The following is a 20522-nucleotide window of genomic DNA, read 5'->3' on the forward strand; positions in this document are numbered from 1 at the left end:
TCGACAGGACATCTTTTTGAAGCCCGGCATTTTCTATTCGACAACTATAGAACAAAGCGACACCTCACCAATAGCTGTTGACCTGCTGACAATGGAACTGAGCAAAGGTTCCCTAATATGGAGAAGGGACGCTCCATAGCGATATACTCAGCACCCATGCGAATATGATATTGAAGGAACCAGCTAGTTGCCTGCTAATTTCCTGTCTGCTTTTTAATGGCACAAAAAAAAAATTGGAATATTGAGCTGTCTAGGTCAGGAGGCTCTTTGCTGCCAGCTGTCAAAAGAGGATAAACATAGAGAAAAGCCACGTGTGTAAGAGCCAAATGGCTTTGAAATGCTTAAAATCCACAACTATGGAGCTGACTACGGACTGGGTTCAAGGGAGCCGGGTATTTACGCGCATAGTAGAGTTGGAGAAACCTTTACATGTGTCGCTGTGACCTGGCTGCTGGGGTATCATAGAAAAAAAAAACGCACTACTGGTAAACCCAATATTCTACTACATCATACCAGCACTTACCGTCTGCTGGCGACGGAATCTGCTCTGCGACTTATATGTAGCTTTTGGTGACGTTACAATGAGGTGCACGTTGCCGTGCCCGTCCGTAGTAGTACGGCTTTAGTTATCAGTAGTTGTAGATGTGGTACACAGGCATCTCTGCTGAATAGTGAGAATGGCGAGTGCCTCGTCTGACCCTCATAGTAAATGATGAGTATTTTCTTGATGTCCATTTGCTTTATGGAGGAAGGATAGTGAACTCGGAGCCGTCATCGCTTGTATAGCCGCATAATATAGAGACGCTTATATCGAGAGGGCTATTTAGATGTAGATTCGCCAGCCCGATTATGAGCAAGCGGAACTAGGTAGCACACGTCCGATTTTTATGACAGACTCGAATCCTTATTGTAGCCTTAAGAAGAAAATATGCTGCATGGCTTAATTTACGCGATAGGTACGAACACTGCGATGGGCTTGCGCTCATTTTTAATTCATCTATCCCAACAAATATTATGTATGCTTATATCAGATGTTGAGGAAGATCTCATAAGAAGTCATTCTGACTATATCGACGAGACACCTAACCTGCCATGTTTCATAGAGTGTCAAGCTGGACTAATATGACTTTACTATGTTCGATTCTTCCCTACAAGTGAACAATGGAGTACATTAAGCGCTTTGATTAGAGGCAGAAGTCTAGCTAACAAATGAAGTGTTGTCATTGGACATCTACGGAAGCTTTAGCGCTAGCTAAACAACTTCGAGTAGTATATATATACAGGGTTCCCAATCGGTTGATAGAGTGATGTTCTTTATGCCTTCATCAGGTAAGCAAGTACAATGCTTTAGCCAGGTCTGCGCACCGATCCCCGTTGTCGGACAAGACAGATAGGATTATTCCAAAAATCTTTCGGGATAATTAACAGAAGCCTTAGCTGGCAGCGCTTCGATACTCAATTACACAACAACAATACTAGACTCCAATTTGGTAGTACGTCTGTGTATCCCAGGTAAGGCTCACATGATTCTTATATGTTCACCCACATATTCAGTTTTATGTTGTAATTATAAATCGTTCCTTGTAGATATCACACAATTTTGTTTATTTAACCCTGACCACCTTGCTATTGTGCCTGCTATATTGGAATATATAACTTGGACAGTGAGGCTTTTAAATCGCCGTCCAGGAATTATTGTGGTGACGCCTTGCCCGTACTTATCTCAGTTGCATATTGTTTAGTTCAGCCAGCTGATCTTCCAATCGAAATTCCTTCGTTGGCGGTAGAGTCTTCTATTTCCAGGTTCACAAACATCTGCATTACAACAGTTTCTACTGGGCACGTATATCAATTAAAACACTAAATGAGCTAGGATTGAGGATTTCCTTGATAGCACGCAAATGCCCATTTCAAAGTGTGTAGCCATTATTTCTTCCCACTTGGTGTGGCTTACCTTTTGGTAAATCTGTTGTCGTGTATTATTCTTTCTTCTTTTGAAGCCGTATTTTTCAGTTACTTCAACCCCAGCTCCACGTATTATTTGCCACAGAGCTTGCCATACTGCAACCGGTAACATGCGCCTAGGCTGTTTTTTTCACATTTTTTTATGCCACCGTATCTGTGGTTTCGCATTATAAGCATTCGTGCATACATACATAGAATGAGACAATTTCGAACAGTTACTATAGAGTTACAGTGTCGTGAAAAAACAGATTCACAGCTGAAGTAACATCCGTGTAAACTGGAAAAATTCTTGGAAATTGGAAAAGAATCGCCGTTCCTATCGCCGTGTTATCGTTTGCCAGTGTAAGCAGACTTTTGGTCCACCCTATATACAAATATGGCACCTGCTGTGGAGTCCAGCCGTGCACCGCAACAATTTTTTTTGCCGGGCTCAAGATAAAGCCTTCGTCTCTGTTTTATATTGCTTCAGACTTATCAGTATTATTAAGGCAACTTCTACTTTCTTCACTGTGGCTCTGTCGGGGCATTTTAGCTTTGCGCAACTATCGTCTATAGTTTCGTCATACGGCACTAGGATTGCTTCTGACTGTGTTTGGGTTCGCGTTTGTTGCATAGCCGCAGTTACCTCCAACGGACTGATAGTTCGAGTTACTCATTTCATCTACACCATGTCGACGAAGCTTCCGGCACCGCTAATGACGGCATCGGCTGAGGAAAATATTTACAGTATTGAAGAAGATACGTCGTCTGATGACCTATGAAACGTCTGAATTTATGTGAAGACGACGAAAGCCAGACGAAATATTCGCTCAGTGACTTTTCTAATAATAGCGCTTGTAGCGACGGGGACAATTCTTTGATGACTACTTAGCTAAATAATTTTAAAAATCAATGTGGGCATTGAGTTGCATGGTATTATTTCAAGATCTCTCTGAAGATTAGTTTCTGGTAAATCTCGAATGCGATGTACAGTTTTCTGATATGGTGTTATAGGCAAAAGCACCCCTTTTGTGTGCGCGTACGACTAGGTAGAATGGTGACTCGATAATAGTTATCCCATGATAAAAAAAAACCATGGGAGAAAAAAATCAGAACAATTAGGCTGTACCTAATGAGAAAACTGGGCATAAAACTTAAAACATATGTTTATCGGGTTTGGTAAAAGGAACATGGGTTTTATGAGCAAAGCCACCTTTACCGAACTCGTGGATCGCGATGCAAACGCGCACATATATATAGGTCCAGAACACCACAGAGGGAGAGACATTCATGTAACACGCACTGAATATTGCTGCCAGCTGTTTGTGCGTTAGTGTAATCCGACAAAGAATCGTCTACAATCGTTTTCTGTAATGCCGTCCCCATTAGCGACGATTGGAAACTGCAGACCCAAGGAAGAACTGCGGTTCGAGTCACTATACGATGACAAACGCGCGCAGAGGAACGCCGCCATCTTTCACTTCATTCCCTGAGCAGCACAATTGGGTGTAGACAAAGGAATATCGCGGAGTATTAACGGAAGATTTATAAGAGATCCGATGTGAGTGTTCAGGCCGATTGCGCTGCCAGCATTAAAAGTGATGGACGACAGCGTAAACCACCCAGAATTTTTAGGGCATCGACCGCTATTTATATCCCTCCTTTAAGACAGATCGTATCGTTTCCGTATTGGGTCCGGCTCCATTCGGCTTTACATGAAGCGATTTCAGCACTCACGGCGCTGATGGCTACGGCTGCGCTATTTTCAACCTGGGGAAATTCAACGGTCAGTAATTGTTCCTTTCGTAATAATCGCGGGTGTTGGTCATTTGTGGTTATTACCCTTGGTGTTATTGTCGTTATTTTTGTTGCCGTCATTAGTTGTGTTGGCGATGAAGGGAAACAGATAATATTGTAAATCGAGGGGGCTGATTGTCACCGGCACACTCTTCCCCACACGTGTGATATCGGGGCAGGGTTCCGGATAGTATGAGCATCTGATCGCTGATACACGGCTATCCGGAAAGAGTTAACCTGCCATTGGGAGACGCCCTTTGAACATGATTGTTGCATGCGCGTAAATAGATTTCACATATTGTATGTTTCGCTCTTTGATTTGGCTGCATATCCATGTAGAGATAGACGTACACTGATCAATCGGTGTGTATTTCAATACAATGTAAACAAGAGTCAGTTCTTCGAAGATTCCGCCTGTGAAGCATAGCTTGCTTTTTGTTGACGAAGTTTTTCTTACGTGCACTTACGTGGCCAGAAACAATATCAGTTGAGGGAAATCTGCTGCTAGCGAAAAAACGAAGGTCAAATGGACGATTTCCGGGTAACAACGCTTTGGCTAACTTACGTACTAGTTGTAAGCAGGTGTAAGACGCTTCTCCTTCACGTTATGATGTATAATGGACATGAAAAGCCAGAAACCGGCAAGTTTCAGACGAGGGAGCCATTCCAATAACGGCTCGAACATGCTAAAGAAGACACGGAACCCTATGTTTCTTTGCAGACTGCAGCAAGTAAATACGAAAGAAACACTTCCTTGCGATAGAGTACTTCATTCGGGTCAATAAAAGCGATCGGCTAGTATCGAATATCAACGGGCTTATTGATAGACTTTGACCATTTATGGTATTTCGTGAGCGCCGTATTACCAACCTAATTTTTTTTATCTATGCGTAGAAGCATACACAAAAAGCGTTCCATTATAACGTTTCGATTGTAAATAATATGGCTCGTGCATATATTATTAATAATAATATGAGTAATTGAATTAAATCAATGCGTAAATACAGAAGATTAAATCATCTTCAGCAACGCGACATCTGTCTTGTCAGTCATGCCTTAAATAGTTTTTTCGTACCGCAATAGCCTAGAAATAAACTATCTCAAGGGCATTTCAAGGTCGCCATTGAATGAACATTCTGCTTTTGTGTTTAAGATTTAGCATGAAACTGAATCGGCCATTCTTAATTTCCGATTATAAATAGGCGTTGCAGCGCCACACACCGGACGCATTGCTCATCAATAGTAGGCGTTGTTTTCTTTTGTGTAAATCCAAACTTACGCACGCTTTTCGATAAGATGAAAAATTTTTTATAAACCATTTTCGTCAATACGGCGCCTTATCATCAGATCTAAATGTTTCAATGTGATAGTTCTTATTGTAAATACGATAACTATTCATGAACATGATAATTGTAACTAAATGGCTGGTCACGAAAAAATATTGACAGATGCAACTTCCGCCAGTTGTACGGGTTTCAGCTGACGTTGACAGGCGAAACCCGTACGTCTACAACATTCTTTTTCCAAATCTACACGGTTTGAGCGCAGCTCGTAGTCTATACGGAAGCCCTACTTAACACGAAACCACATAAATGGGCAGATAGAAACACTAGGAATATCGTTAGTGGTATGCTCAATGTGCAACGTGCATAGAAAGTGTCGATTCTATGATTGCTACTTATTATATTTATAGATTTCAACCCGGAATGGTGGTGGAAGCGTACTCAGGAGGCCTTGTGAATTGTCGTTTAGGTAATATCCCTATTAACTCAAAGGGAATCGGCCATCGCAGCGTTTCTCGATGATAGCTAAATGTAGATTTTGAAAATTAAACCTCGAAACTTGAACACATCGCCATACAAGTTAACTTAGTGAATACAAAATGGTAAAGCAGGTCGCAGGTGTTTTTACGCTTGCATATGTAATTTCCGTCATGCTCATCTAGGTTGTAATTGGCGACAGGGTAAATTCGAAGTAATACTATGCTAACTTTCTGCGTATATTTCCAATCTAGTCCGACAGATCCCGTCAACCAGCCAACAATTAATCCGGGCCGATCATTTTAACAAATTAATAGACAGTAAAGTTAAAAAAATTAACAGAACACTTTTCAGCAATAAACTAAACCATACGAATAATTAATTAATTAGTTAATTTCGCTACACTATGACCTTCTACGCTGACTCAATCTTCAGTTTTCGTAGCTTGTCCAGCCATTTCAGGCTAACTTGAGTCTGCTTACGTTGGCGGGCAAAGCCAACTTATTCACGAGTCCACTCGCTTAGCGGGTACCATAACATAGGCTGTGATAGCTTCATGTCGGCTCATTTCGTCGATACTGCTCTTATGGATACTCGTTTGACTCAGCTACTTTTAGGCCAACTACTGACTGAATCACTGAATGGTGGACCCATAGCGGTCAGCGATAGTGACAGTTTATGCAGCAGCAGCAGCAGCAGCAACAGCAACCCAACATGACGATAAGATCATATCGTCTCGACCTTGATAGCCCGTATTTATCGTAGCCTATGTTATCGAAACGGCTAGAGTTATCTTTTAATTAAATGTTCCTCTAAGTTGCTAAGCAGACGAATCGGTGCAGGAAGGAGTAGATTGGTTGTGGCTGGCGTAGATAGCAGTAGCCGCGTACATGAACATCATAATCAATATTGTCGTGTACGTAATTAGTAAAATAAACAGCCAAGGATATCGTTTCGATCAGTCCGTATCGGATATGTAGAAGGAGAGTGTATGCTCTTGTTATATTAATAACGGCTCATTCGCGCTGTCATATATATATATATATATATATATAGTTTAATTGTGACGGTTTTTAGTTTTCTTATGGTCAATAGCAGCTATTGCAGAAGCAATATGACTATGGATAATGGGAAGGCTCGAAACATCTACTCGATATAGTCAATAGTTAGTATATTTTATATTGACTTCCAAAAGTTATTTGTGAATCAGGAACAAATATTTGTTCATCGTGACAAATAATTTAATTGATAATAAAAATTATAATTAATAATAATTTAATTAATAATAAAGAAACATAATCAATTATGAAAGACGAGCGTATATCGGTGTGATTGCTATTGAATTGGGTTCGCACTGGGTTGAATAGGTGTATCTGTGAAAATATACAACGTAAAGATTGAATTTTTGATAAAACATTTGTTTTCGTCTCAGTCGTGATTTAATATGATACAGTACTTTACGTTTTGTCTAATTAGAAAGAAATAATAATAAGCCTAATTAACAACTAAATTCTCTGTTGATATTTTATTTGGACGCTCGATAGAATCGCAATGATATGTTCTTAATCGAAGGCGTCACGAGTCGTTCCATTGTTGTGTACATCAATTATTATTATTTCTCGTAGAAATTTGGGGTCCCAGTTCGGTTTCGACATTAACGTCATCTATTAGCGTAATGTACCTATTGCATATAATATTCGTCCTGCAGGTTTAATCACGTATTGCACTGGAAAAATAATTACGACAACTATAATAATAATAGTGGTAATTATATAATTAGCACAGCTATAGTCATAAACTTCAATTTTTCTTCGCCCGCAGCCGTGTTGGATAAGTCAACTAAAAATCCTGTTAAGTAAAAAAAATTCATGAAATAGCTACACACAGAACGTATTCCATGTAATAATAACCTGGTTTTTATGTTCTACGATTTACCCATGTCTTCTCCTGCTTACCGTCTTCTGGCCGCCACCGTGACTTTAGAGATACGCCTGCCATCTTTACTGTACATCTATTCCAATTCTGATCACGTCTCCGGAACAGCATGTGATGCCTGCTTCTGCCGCTGCTGGAGTCCTCAATTTGAAATTGAAACTTCGTGTGGGACGAAGGCAACGACATTTTTCCGGTGCAGCTGTCGCTGTTCAACTTCACAGTGAGGTCACACGGCATTTCTCTACCCGGTCACCGTCAGTGCTACCGAAACCCGTAGGCCGTCACTGTTTTAAGCCTGCATGCAACCGAGAGGTCGCTTTACCGCTTTCATTACGATATACCCTTTAAACCATGTGCAGTAGTCCATCGTGATAATCGCCCGCGATGACTGACGTTCGTCAAAAGAATCATCACGATACGTTGCTGTTCAGTGCTTGAATACGGCGTTTTTACAAAAATGAAATTGGTCCTTCGACGCGTTTCAGCGCCCAGTAGATTCTGCTTACATTAGTTTTGCCTTGGTTTTTTGATCTGGGACAGTTCTCCCCGCGTTATTTTGACCACCACCAACGATAAAGTGTGACGTTAGACATCGCTATTAGATGTACGAGCCTGTTGTATTCAATGTATGGCAAACGCTGGGAAACAATTTCGAAATCGATAGAGGCCAGCGATTTCGTCAATTCTTGGGCCGCGTCCAAGTAAAACACACATACACACGAACATATATGTACTTACTATATTTGGTAACATGGCCAGTCGAATTGCCAAGCGAGGCAACATAGGGAAATAGCGATGAAAAAAACCGGCAGCGGCCGTAGCAGCGAAATCGTCGAGACGAAAATCGTGCAATGGTGAATTGTCTACTTTACTCGCGTTATATCGTCATTTGTTATAAAGTGGTAATCGTTTTTTTTTCGCTTATTCTGTATGCTTCTGCTGGGTGGGGTGGGAAGGGGGGGATAGGTGTGCCGCGATGCTCAAAATCAAGTCGGCAGTGAAAGTAATGTAGAGACACGTTAGCGTGGCTTAACCGGACGCTGCCACAAAGGAAAGTTATCCTGGGCAGATCGGGTCACGCTATCATTCTTTAGAGTACGCTTGTGACAGATGAAGCTTGCTTTCTGTCAACGATAGATGTAAATAGGTTAAGAAGAGGACGAAAGCCCCTAGAGAACACACTAAAATGTCTTGTTATTGAATAATGATGACATTTTTTTAAGCTACTATTCATATCCAAGTTTAATAATAGAACGGAAGGGTATGTGCATGACGGTTCAGTCGCCTAGTTATAAAGGTGTCCAGTTGCTCTTTGTTTTTAATCACTGTACAAAAAGAAGATCAGATATTGTCTGTTTTTGAAGATCTATTATAAAATGCCACGTACTTATAAGATTGAGAGTGTCACAGTTGCACGATTGCTACCTGAATTGGGACTAACATATTTGTCTGATGAAGAGGCAATTCGGTCACGTTCCCTTCATTCGTGTGAAATGACTTTGGAAAAATGGAAATACAACTGAAGATTACATGATAAAAATTCAAATACAAAACATATCCATGTGTAGATGTTCTAATGCTTTAATGGAATAATTTTTTTGCATATCATAATTTTAAAAAAATGCGTAAAAAAACCAGTCACACACCGAAAACGATGAGAACGCTGCTTTTGTTCAGAATCGGTCACTCATTTTAATCAGTAAATGCGAATCATAACCATGTATTATTGCAACTAACACAAAAAAAAGAACAAAAGTAACTAGGCCCGAATAAAATCGCATGAGTCGTTGTCCATGCGATTTTTAGAGGGTTCCTCATTTCCTATTGGATTATGTCAGATAACATCACCTTTAGAATGTCCGGACGTCTACGACTCCGATCGATCGTCAAACGGTAATACGACGTTCTATCGCCACCTACTTATATTCACCGAGGCTGGGGAGTGGGTAAATGGCAGCCTAACCCGATGAGCTTACTGTTCCGTAAAGATCATCGCTGCAGCAGGTGACGCCGATTGCCAGCTGGCGTCAATCGTTGATGCAAATCGTTAAGGCTTGTCGTAGCGTTTTACACTAGCTGTTGTCGCTGAAGCAGGGCATCTTTTATTGACGGCAATTTCTATTATTGGACAAAAAAAACGAATGCGTACAATGCCATTGGCTAGAAGAGACTTGAGTGTTCGATAAAACGAGGAATTTTTTTTTCTGAACCTTTGAGGACGACAAAGTGCACAGGAAAAACAGCAAACATGTAGAAAGAGGGATGCAATGCATGGCATATGTTTTATTTTTAATTTATATTTATCCATAATTATTTGATAGTTATAGTGAACGAAATAAATTTTTCTAACAAGGAAAATGTAACAGTTTATCGATTCTTGGTGTATGTACGTACATAGGTAGTTTGCTAACTGCTATAATAGGACCTTGCTACTATTTAAGTGTGTTATAATGTGTAGTAGCTAAATTAGCTAAAAAAGTGAAACGTAAACTAGAATACCACTTGAAACCTCCGGCTTTCAAGGCTGACGGCCCGCCCTTCAGAAGAAGACCTATGGGTTACCCCCAGCGGCACTTGTATGAAATACGGTATTTTCGATAGTTTGGTCGATTTGTATTTCTATAAGCTGTTTGTACGGGGGTGCCTGACTGAAAATCGGGAAAAGTTTATTCTTGAAAAATAAACTTCAGTTTTCATTTATTGTTTTTATTTGTTAGATATCAGTGTTGCAAGGCCAAGTCTGATAATACTTCAACTCTATGCTCCATTATCAGAAAATCATAAGTACTGCATTGTAAGAAGTCTACCACATCGCAATTTGGGCTCTTCCAGTACGAGCGATAAGTGCCGTAATAAGGCCCAAAACATCCTCAAGATTCTATTAAGAGCGAGATTCTGGGATATCCACGCGTATAGCTCATGAGAAGGACAATACCGATCATATAATCGGCCATGCTTTTCTACGATACCAACGAACACGTTTACTGAGAGCAAATGTCCAAATATACGTCTGTAGCAACTAAACTGATTTCCATTTTGACGTTTTAAAATTTCAACAAGCAATTGAGGCCCCTATTTTTCTTTGTACCATCCTGCTGCATGCGTATCGTCTTTATCCGTCGTAACCTGATCAACTAAGCGCGTTCGACGTTTCTAATCCGCGCGCGATTTTGAATTTACGCGCGAACCCCGTTACCTACTAGTGACACACATGACAAAATTTAAATAAACGTGTTTTTCTATGTTTGTTACGGCTATAGTTGCTGTTGCTGCCATTGGCTACAGCCGATATTATCGCTGTTGTTACTGTCTCACTGGCAGTGTTCAACCCCCATGGTTGTATCAGCGTCCAGAATATCTCATGAACAGTGTCGGCCAGTCAGGCCTGCTAAATTGTATCTGTCTATAGAAATATGACGACACTACACGCGTACGTAGACTATACAGTCGATGTGCACACCGTGTCGGACGTGAACTAGCTGGTCAAGGGGCATTTTCAGTCAGCGTTTTGAGCATCAAGACGCAGTGGGTAGTGAGATCTTCAGATGGATGGGCAGTTGAACAGATCACGGAACCAAGTGGGAGTCCTGGGGGTGTAGGACACAGGTAGATGCGAAATGCTTGTTGGCTCTTTTGCTCAGCGTAAATGATGTCAGTGACAGAAGCAATTGCAGAGACGATGTGCGCGATTTGCCTCCGTTGGGGTGGGCATTGTGGTCGCGGGAATGGGCGACTGACTTAGCAAATGAGTAAATGCTGCTAGGGGTTTAATTGTCAAATGGTTTCGGATTGGGAATCGAGTCAGCCCGCCGAGCTTGATAATGAAGTTTGATCTTCAGATGTCGATGTACAGAGTTCAGCTTCTTTTAAGGCGATTCTGTTTTTTCATCAATTGAAAGCAGTAATAGTAATGAAAATGAGAAAATGGAAACGTAATTAACAGTAAAATTGAGAATGTAATTATTAGGAGAGTGCATGAATAGAGTTCCCGCGCTCCTACTGTTGTTGTATTTGTGTCTCAAGTTGTCTTTATTATTACGATCAGGTTTTATTATTTGCGAGTAATAATGTTACAATGACTCTAAACTGGATAGTGTTTATATAGAACTGGTAAACTTGCCTTTAAATAGGGCGCATGAAGCATGCACATAAAACTTAATAATTTAGCACTTGTTTACCGAATGATTATCGGATTCGACACTCCGTTAAGTTCGAGCTCAACTTCAATGGCGTTTCTAAACTTTTTCCACTTGTGTCGACAGTCGAGGCTCGTTCGGTTACAGCCACGACAACATCTGCTACGTTATAATCGCAGATAATTTCTGCCTTCTCCTATACTAAAATAATATCATCGGAATTGACACAAGGAATCGAGTCCGTCTAGATCGTCTAGCCCGTCGTTCTAATGGAGAACTCAAAGGAAAAAGAATAACTTCGAATTTTAGTCCATTCGAATGTCTGTATATGCAAACTTCCTATCGCTTCTATGTGACCTTTTGGGAAAACCTTTGAATCAGCTAACTCGTGACGTATTCGAACTTCGTTCGAAGAACGCCGGCGCCGATGACAGCTGTCGCTGATGATGTTGTTTTTTTTCTACTCCTGTCAGCCAGAGCGACTCCTTTTACACGTGAAAGTGAAGGGTTCCTGCAAAAGCGATGTTTTGCAAACGGCCGGCGTTGGCGCTGATTCTAGGTCAGTAACATCGTAGTAGATTATTGTCGTCGTCATCCATTGTGTATCGGGCTCATCCGAGTTATTTCTCGCTTGTGGTTATCTTCCGCTCACTGACGCGTTTACGATAGAAGAACACAATACGGTAGTTCCATTTGCTCCGATGTGCGCACGAGATCAGTCAGCACTCATCAAAATGCGAGGATCCTCTATTTTTTCTCTTGCGAATAGAAATACTTTTGTGTGTATAATTGTTTCACAACTCATAAATCAGCTAGTTAAATGGCAGCTTTTGGGTGGTTCGATATGCTCACATCCGACCTAGTATTTATGATCAAACAGATATATATGGCAGGCTAGGACTTTAACGAATTCAGACTAAAAATTTTTAGGCCCGGTATTAAATATCTGTAATTGCCTAATTATAGCAACATGGAACCTATTAATATGCTTTTATATATTATAATTTTATTAATTATTATTATGATTATACATGCATCATTGCAAATTTATACAGCACAAGCACCATAGAAGCTCACGGCTCCTAGCACCTAACTACTATCCCTTACCAGACTTACATTACGAATTAAACAAGCTAAGCGAAATGCGAAAATATGTCGCAGATTTCTGCGATGATAAATGACTTCGTCTGAATCGGTAACGAGCATTGACTGCTCGGTTGAAACGTATTACGTAACGCCAACTGTCACGGATCGCCGAGCATGTCTATGCATGGGTAGTTATTTAAGGAGGTGAAGATACGGCTTCATAAAGTCTGGCGCAGTGTAAACTTGCTTTACTTCTCATATAGTTGCTGCCACGAGTTCCATAGTAGTTACTAACTAAGTGATTCGGGCGAGACGAAAGTTCATTGAAAGTTGGCTCTGTATTTACGCCGATCGAAGCAGTCGAGTTGACCTGCTTGAAGTGGAATCTACTGCGTGATAATCCGTAACGGTGTTCTATTGATACTGTATTTCAGCTTAGTGGATAGAACTTCGTAACAAAGCGTTCGGAGTACCCGAAGCTAGGGCAAAAAGATCAGAAGACCCGATAGAGGAATCCGAGTGCCGAATGTCGTTTCCAGACCGACCCAAACCCGTTTCGGACGTGATTTGGCGGCGCACATAGGAATCAAAAAGGCGATCGCTGAATGAAAAAATTATGGAAAAGATTTTGATACATGAGGGTACGATGAATCCTGAATTGCAATTCAAACATGAAGTTAGCATTTCAGCTGGTACCAGCAATTCTGATAATATAATAATTATGGCATAAAATGTTTTGGCACCTTTTTTTTATTACTATGTTAGCGAAAACTTAAGCGTTTTCTAAACTGCAGTTCCGAAAATAAGCTAAACGTTGTATTATGCTGGTAGGTCCATAAAGCGAGCTCAAGATGATTTCACCAGATATAGTTCAACCAGAAAAAATAAAAATGGCGAGTTAGGCCAATTGATAACTACGTATCTGGACATCAAATCAGTGTCTATTTGAAGCCAATTTTTTAATGAGTTTTCTACTGAAAGCGTGAACAATGTGGAAGTCCTCTTCAGTATACAAAGTGCGGTAAGCAGTAGCGATCGTTATCGAGCACTCGTGCGTTACCACAGGTTTACCATTGTTTTAACATGCCTTTTTTCAGTAAAATTGCAGCCATTTACTACCGAGACGAGCAAATGTCAACAGTGATGACCAAAGTGCGCACTACGTTATCAAAATATGGACGTTGCCCTCGCGACGTCAGAATATATGTGCTTTATTGGGTAAAATGTGAACACCTTTATAGAGCTTGGGATAAAAAGCACGTTAATTTTTTTGTGTAGTACAATATTATACTTCTAACGTTAACTGAAAACTGCTAAGAAATCTTTGCCCCGTCCCATTTGCGGCTATCCATATTACAGTGGTTTACAATCGATAAATCTCGATCCACCATCGATTTACGGCATAGTCAAGGTTAGAAACACTTTGCCAGAGCCTCCTACTTGTATCGGCTTACGCATATACATACACACACCTATTAACAAAATATAGATACGCTTTGTGTTGTTCATATCATAAAAAAAAAAAAAAAACTCTACGCATCATACGAAATCTAATAATTCATGCACACAATAGACGACGATAATGCCAACAGAAATTGCACTGGAAATACCCATACTTTATTATCTTATGGCTATTGATTGTTATATTTATTAGATCGTATACGAATTATAGTTTCGAATGGCTGATTTAAGATAATTCCTTTTCTTCTCTCAGGATTTCCTCAAACGGATCCTCCCTTCACTCTCCCCTTGCCGGTTCCCCGTCATTGCGATTGTGACAGTCGTCACAGTCGCCTTAAACATGACGCTGTTGCCTCAGGGCATTAGTGTCAAATATTGTGTTTCGAGATTGATGTCACCTATAGTCAAGTCTTAGTTGATCTCGCGTGGACGAACGTAGGTCTTCCTACCTTAGTGGCTCGTAAAGTAATCTGTATTTTCACAGCGAATACCGCGACTTCAGAGAAACACTTCACTGGAGAGTCACACTCATTGAGACCCAGTATGGCGATCAAGAATGAATGAGGGAAGCAAGTTGCAGATAAAAAATAATATATATTATCCCACAATGCGAACCGGATCGTGTGAAACTAAAATAACGATATTTTGTGCAATACTGAGCACCGCACAAACCACTTGCGCATATATTAATCTATTTATAAAAGCGAAATAAAAGTCACTTGAGGCTTTGAAAGCCGTCATTAAATAACGTTGCTTTTTATTGCAATAACTTGTTTATCAGTTGTGTTTTTTTTTTCTTCAAAGACGTGCTATGAAGATCACGCTAACCTCAAGTGATTTCTACGCCACTCTGGTTTAAGGTCAGATCAGTAATGTACCGCATCTCTTTTCAGGTCGCTTTGCTTGACTACAGATATAAGCGTGAAGGAACTTGCTAACATTATATATCTATATGGGTTTATGTAGGCCGGCAATGATTCTGTCCAAAGAAATCAGTCATTCAATGAACCTAAGGAAAAGTGCAATTTTTCCTAAGAAAGACTGCGATTATAGTTAAAAGAAAAAAAAGGAAAGCCAATACTTCTTAATAAGTTACTGTCTAGTCAAGCATGTCAAAGATAAAGGTTTGTCTAGCATAGGTGTATATAGAATTATGTTGCGCGCCGTGGAGCCATCCCTTCAATGGCTTAAGCATTAGCGTATTCACGAATTCAATTTTATTTAAAAAATGAAATTTAAAAACTTAAAATTAAATTGACGACACTAGAGTTTATTACCGTGGTTATGCATTAATGTGGGGCAAATACTTATCCATGGTAAGTTCTGATCTATGATAACAATAGTTCGTATGCTGTTTTATTTTGACGATACAATACGCCGATGAAGTTTTCAACTTTTTTTTTTAAAAAGTAACTACATGTGACGTGTTATTGCAGCGACACGTCGTATAACGACTGCAAAACGATGATGCCTTCGTTTGAATTAATATTTATACACACATACGCGTTCTTATCAAGCTGAGTTGTATTCCAAGATCGTATATAGCCCCCAGGATGATCAGGCAATATAATTCATGTAGTGACTTTTATGAAACGTAACTTGTCTATAGTTCTCTATGTAAAATGTAGTTCCAGGATGGGCAAAACTGTGGCAGGAAGACGAGATGGTTACTCTGCTTCTTTACTGCCTCGTTCGTTATAACCCGGTCAAAGAAAAAAAACCCAGTAACACAAACTACACTAAGTGTTTGACCCGTCTACAGTTGAAACACTCTAAAAGTTCGAATTGGAAAATAAATAAATCAACGTTCTCTTGCTTGAAAAAACGGAGTGGCTCATATAGCTCTTGCTGTATATGGCCTAGATTTCCCCTATGCAATATGTATGTATATATATATATATATTAACCCATCTTATTGTTTAACATCATCGTATACTACCAAAACTTTCTGGTGTATTTTGACGCTATAGAGACAGTCACTATACAGAATCAGGTGCCGCCAAACCTGTTGCTGCTCTACAAGCAATCGAAACACACGCTGAATAAAACGTCAACTTATATAGGGAAATTTAGGGTTCTGTCAGTCTCTGTGTTCAAGCCTAGCTATTCGCGACAGCATCGCCATCCATACAACCGGTCACGTATACTGATAGGCTAGATCTCTGCGAATTGCCCCTAACGGCCGATGCCTTACTATATATGCGAGCCATTCTGTACTACCGCACCATAGGCGCCGTTATTCACGTATACAGTTTCTCTCCAGATAACTCCGCCACTGCTAGTAATAGCTTCTGCTGTTACTTGATATCAGCGGTCAGTTCCGCGCGATAAGCATCTCAGCGGTGGCTGCGGTGACGGCTGCTGCTGACGAGCATGCGTTCGCTTTGTTGTTATCCAGCCATATTGACTTGCACCATGATAGTGACGATTCTGGATCCTTGAGCGATCCAGGGCCGGCGTGGACCGATCCAGAAAGAAATGTTGAAGCTTTCCTTTTTTCGAGCTGCTAAGCTCGAAGCGGCTATAATGGTGGTTCTGTGTATTGCGGCTGCTCGTGCTGCACCGCCGTAATACTGAATTCAGCCGGCGACACAAAGTCAGTGGCAACGGGGCCCCATTGACAGGAAGGAGTGCCACAACATTTGTTTGGCCGGATCGAGCATCGGCTCACAGACGACTACCATTGCAGATCAGCTGTAACGGGTATATCTGTGGGAACAATAACAGTAACAAAAATAACAACGGTGCTTCTATAACGCCGTCCGATTCGAACCATGTGCAGAAATGACGTTCGCCACAGGTACAAACGTATTTATCGGACTTTCGCTGGAAAGTATACAGTTTAATCAGATAAGAGCAAACAAACAATGTTGGAATCACACATAAGCAATATCATATCGACACAACGTGTTGAGGCATCAAAAAAACAGTCCATTGTTTTTCTACACACTGCTTTATTAGCTGAAATCGTGTTGAATAGATAGCATTGAAACTCAATCTTAAGGACTACATTCACTGAGTTTATCATCAGGACGTCACGAAGCGATCAGTATGTAGAAAGGCCGACTTGACCAATACACCGATGATGATGTTGTTGTCGGAATATCCGCTTGGGAGTTTTCAGACAACATACGAAGATGTCCGTTCAGTCATCTGCCAAGCACGTCCTCAATTAGTTTCATGAAGATGGCTAAATATAAACAACTCAAATTGAACAATTTGCCTAGCTTTAGCAATGCACGATTTTACTGCAGAGTCAAACCCACCAGCGTGACTGCGAGGCGAGGATCGAAAGCTGAATTTTACGGCTGCCTTTTCTAGGTCTAGCATAAACCCCTTTGACTCAGGCCAACGTCAACGAAAAGGTGTAACAAATCGCGCACTCCGCGACAACTATAGCTGCGCATAGGTCAAGCTCGTGTGGACTATTGACGACCACGTCCGTGTTTCCGATGAGCAATTACGGTGAAGGGCAATATTCTTCTTGGCCGCCTCATTATATTCGAGTCCTTCTTGAAATAATTACGGAAACGGTGTGGCCCAACTCTCACCCGAACTCGTAACCTCACAACCCTATATATATCCCTCCGGCCTTTTCTCGTTTGCCTCTTACAGTGAGCATGCATCGTTGTGAAAAAGGTTTCAGCAAATACGTTGCTAGGTAGCGTTCGTTAATTCGTAATCAACTCTGGTACTAGAGATCCTGAAGGCCTGCAGTGAGCGTAGGCTACGAGTACGCGCGTGGTGGTAAGCTCCCGACACAGAATTTGTTTACTATACATACGTTACTATACTATACACATGTTGCGTTTATATCCGTCTCGATATTCGCCGGGTATTTTTGTTTTCACCCCAGTCCGCGTCGAAATTACCGAACCCGAGCGAAAACGCGTACTAACGTGGAACAAAAGCCCACTCGAGACAATATCCCCGCGCTTGTCATTTCGCCCAACAAAAACACTGGGACAGCTTGAAACACAACTAGTGTCGATTATTAGCTTCTTCTTGGAACAACAGCGTACGGGCTAGGTTTTCGCGAGGGAGCTGTGGGATCGAATGATGACCAACGAAAAAACCGATAATTCTGACATAACAATTATCTAGCGTCTGAGATGATACTCACAGCGCTCGGTGCGGAAAATACGATGTATTATCCTGAAATGACACAATCGAAAATGCGCTATTCAGTCCACCGCCAAACAACTGGTCCTGCTATCAGATCTATTAGGCAGGGCCAAGCAAATGGGTCTTACGCTTCGAAAAAATTCTTCAATCTTCTTGCAAAAAATCTTGAAAACCTTAACACGATCCGTTAAGCCATCTTGTCTTTGCAGGATTCTCTACTCGTCGAAGCAGTGATCCAGTATGTCGCTTAGTGTCTCGAATACGTATTGGTAAATCTATCTACTTTCAATAATAAGTGAAAATAATTGAATATACATCTTTTCAAGAACTTTGCCATGTTATCCATGACCATGCAGTCGTTCTGTTCGTTCAAATTTCAGCGTTAACGAATAGCTATAATAACATCTTCTGACTAGGCCGCTAGTCAGGTCCATTCTAGAAGAAGAACTTAGCCAAGTCGGGAAAAACGATTTTAAAGTAATGCCTAATACTACATATACGCAATGTAAAAAACCGCTATAGCGCGGCCTCTATTTCACAGTAAAAGCACCCACGTGCCACATCTCTTTCAGGTGCTCCCTTGTTTATAACGATCATCACAGAGGTTTCACTGGAAGAGTTATACATTACTCCTATGAAGGAAAAAACATGCTACTATATGTTAACAATGCCGACGGGACTCATAATGGTTGTGCGGCTACGAGGCCGAGCGCGCGCACTTCACGGTCTTTCTAGGAACAGTGAAGTCCAAACAACTCCAAAACCGGACCCTATAAAACGGTTCAAGCCTAGGAATGGGCATAAAAATCGAAGAATCCTCGCTCCACACCTACCAATTGACCTATATTTGTCCGCTTGGAACTTACCGGTTGGTCTCCACGCAATGCGTTGTGGTTTACAGACGCTTGACAAAGTCTCTCGTTAAGAGAGAAACGCGTAGCGAGGTTCACAATGGCAAAATTCCGAATGTTACAGACACAGCACACTAATCCAATGGAAACGTTTGGATGGTCGTAATTCTTTTTACAAGGGATGACGATATATGATTATGCAAAAATGGGTGTATCCGCTAGGTCGTTCACGAATAAATGCTCACTACACGTTTGATTACGCGGCGCCGTACGCTTCAATGTCCTTTCTACTTTTGTTTTAATTACTTATTCATATATGTTCCAGCGGCAGGGATGTACACTCACCCCCGATAAAATCACCTCACACAATCATATATATATATATGTATATATATATATATATATATATATATATATGTACATGGATATTATCATATATGAGGAGATGTTTAGGCGCGCACCACAGGTACTTTTCTATTTTGATGTTCCTTCAACGTATATTTGTTTGTGTGTTGAATCGTTTTCAACAACAACGACGAGGCTTCTCCTCGGCTCAATATTGAATCGATTCGTCCAAATCCCACTATATCAGACCCAGCAACCGATCAAGCCAGAACGATTAACCAGACTGCAAACGAACCGATCTTTGCTGAGACGACTTTTGCTTCAATTGGTGGATGATCCAGAATCCACTGCTTGTGTTCAATTTACACCGCGTCTGCTTGCTGCTACCGCGGCCGATATCGCCATCAGAGCTCAGGTAGGCTTGTGGAGAAGCCTCAACAGGCAGACGGGCGGGCGGGCTTATTGGTGAGGCGGCGCGCGGCCGCTCTTCGTGCAATACGCCACACTACTACACGACGACCGATCGATGCACGGACGGTCACTGGCGAGCGGCGTCAGCTACGTTTGACTAATCAGTAGATTTTCTGGTGGCAGCGCTCTCTCGACGCTACCGACGGTATCAGCGTCAGCGGCGGCGGCGCGCGTCGACTTTGCGTTGCAGCCCTCGTGCCACAGAAGCTGCGGCGGAAGGTGGCGGCGGCTACCAGAAGAAAGGGAACAAGAAAGGAGTCCTCTGGGTGGCAGTGCCCTCAGCGTGAGCAGTACGCGCATGACGCTGCGCTGTGTCGCACTCTCTCGCAACAAATCGAAAACGCCAGCGGCGCCACGCCAGCGTCACCTCGCCGTTAGGATAGAGCGGTGGACGGTAACTGTGAATCCTGTTGCTGCTGGCCGTCGGATACCATGCGCTATACGTTATGTCGTCAGATTTACTGGTGAGGCACGTCAGATCGGTTGGGTGTGGACAGCGTTCGTAACTCGTGGACAAGGCTCGTGGCTGTTACTACAGCTGGCGTTTCTGGCACCGCCATGATACGGCCGAACGTTTATCGAGCGGTCGGTAGAAGAAAGAAGGTGTTCTC

General features: G+C 41.5%; 1 protein-coding gene and 2 long non-coding RNA genes across 7 annotated transcripts in view; 2 read left to right on the forward strand and 1 right to left on the reverse strand.

Annotated features, from left to right (window-relative positions):
• Positions 1–16823, forward strand: part of LOC111262250 (uncharacterized) — a 44558-nt gene extending 27735 nt beyond the window's left edge. Inside the window, exon 3 of the long non-coding RNA XR_015311868.1 lies at positions 13093–16823. This is a non-coding gene — a long non-coding RNA (uncharacterized LOC111262250). The remainder of the gene's footprint in view (positions 1–13092) is intronic.
• The window catches only part of mol (dual oxidase maturation factor 1 mol), a 107512-nt gene extending 87432 nt beyond the window's left edge, over positions 1–20080 (reverse strand). For 3 of the 5 annotated variants that reach the window (XM_022836356.2, XM_022836357.2, XM_022836350.2), the window contains exon 1: positions 19111–20079. The gene's annotated coding sequence lies outside the window, so the exon portion shown is untranslated. Of the gene's footprint in view, positions 1–18242; positions 18275–19110 lie in introns of all 5 variants that reach the window. The other 2 variants (XM_022836351.2, XM_022836358.2) reach the window with 2 other exon arrangements.
• LOC111262248 (uncharacterized) overlaps positions 16991–20522 on the forward strand; it is a 40941-nt gene continuing 37409 nt past the window's right edge. The window contains exon 1 of the long non-coding RNA XR_002681487.2: positions 16991–17866. This is a non-coding gene — a long non-coding RNA (uncharacterized LOC111262248). The remainder of the gene's footprint in view (positions 17867–20522) is intronic.

Source organism: Varroa jacobsoni, unplaced genomic scaffold, assembly GCF_002532875.2.
Source record: "Varroa jacobsoni isolate VJ856 unplaced genomic scaffold, vjacob_1.0 scaffold_641, whole genome shotgun sequence".
NCBI classification, from domain to species: Eukaryota; Metazoa; Arthropoda; class Arachnida; order Mesostigmata; family Varroidae; genus Varroa; species Varroa jacobsoni.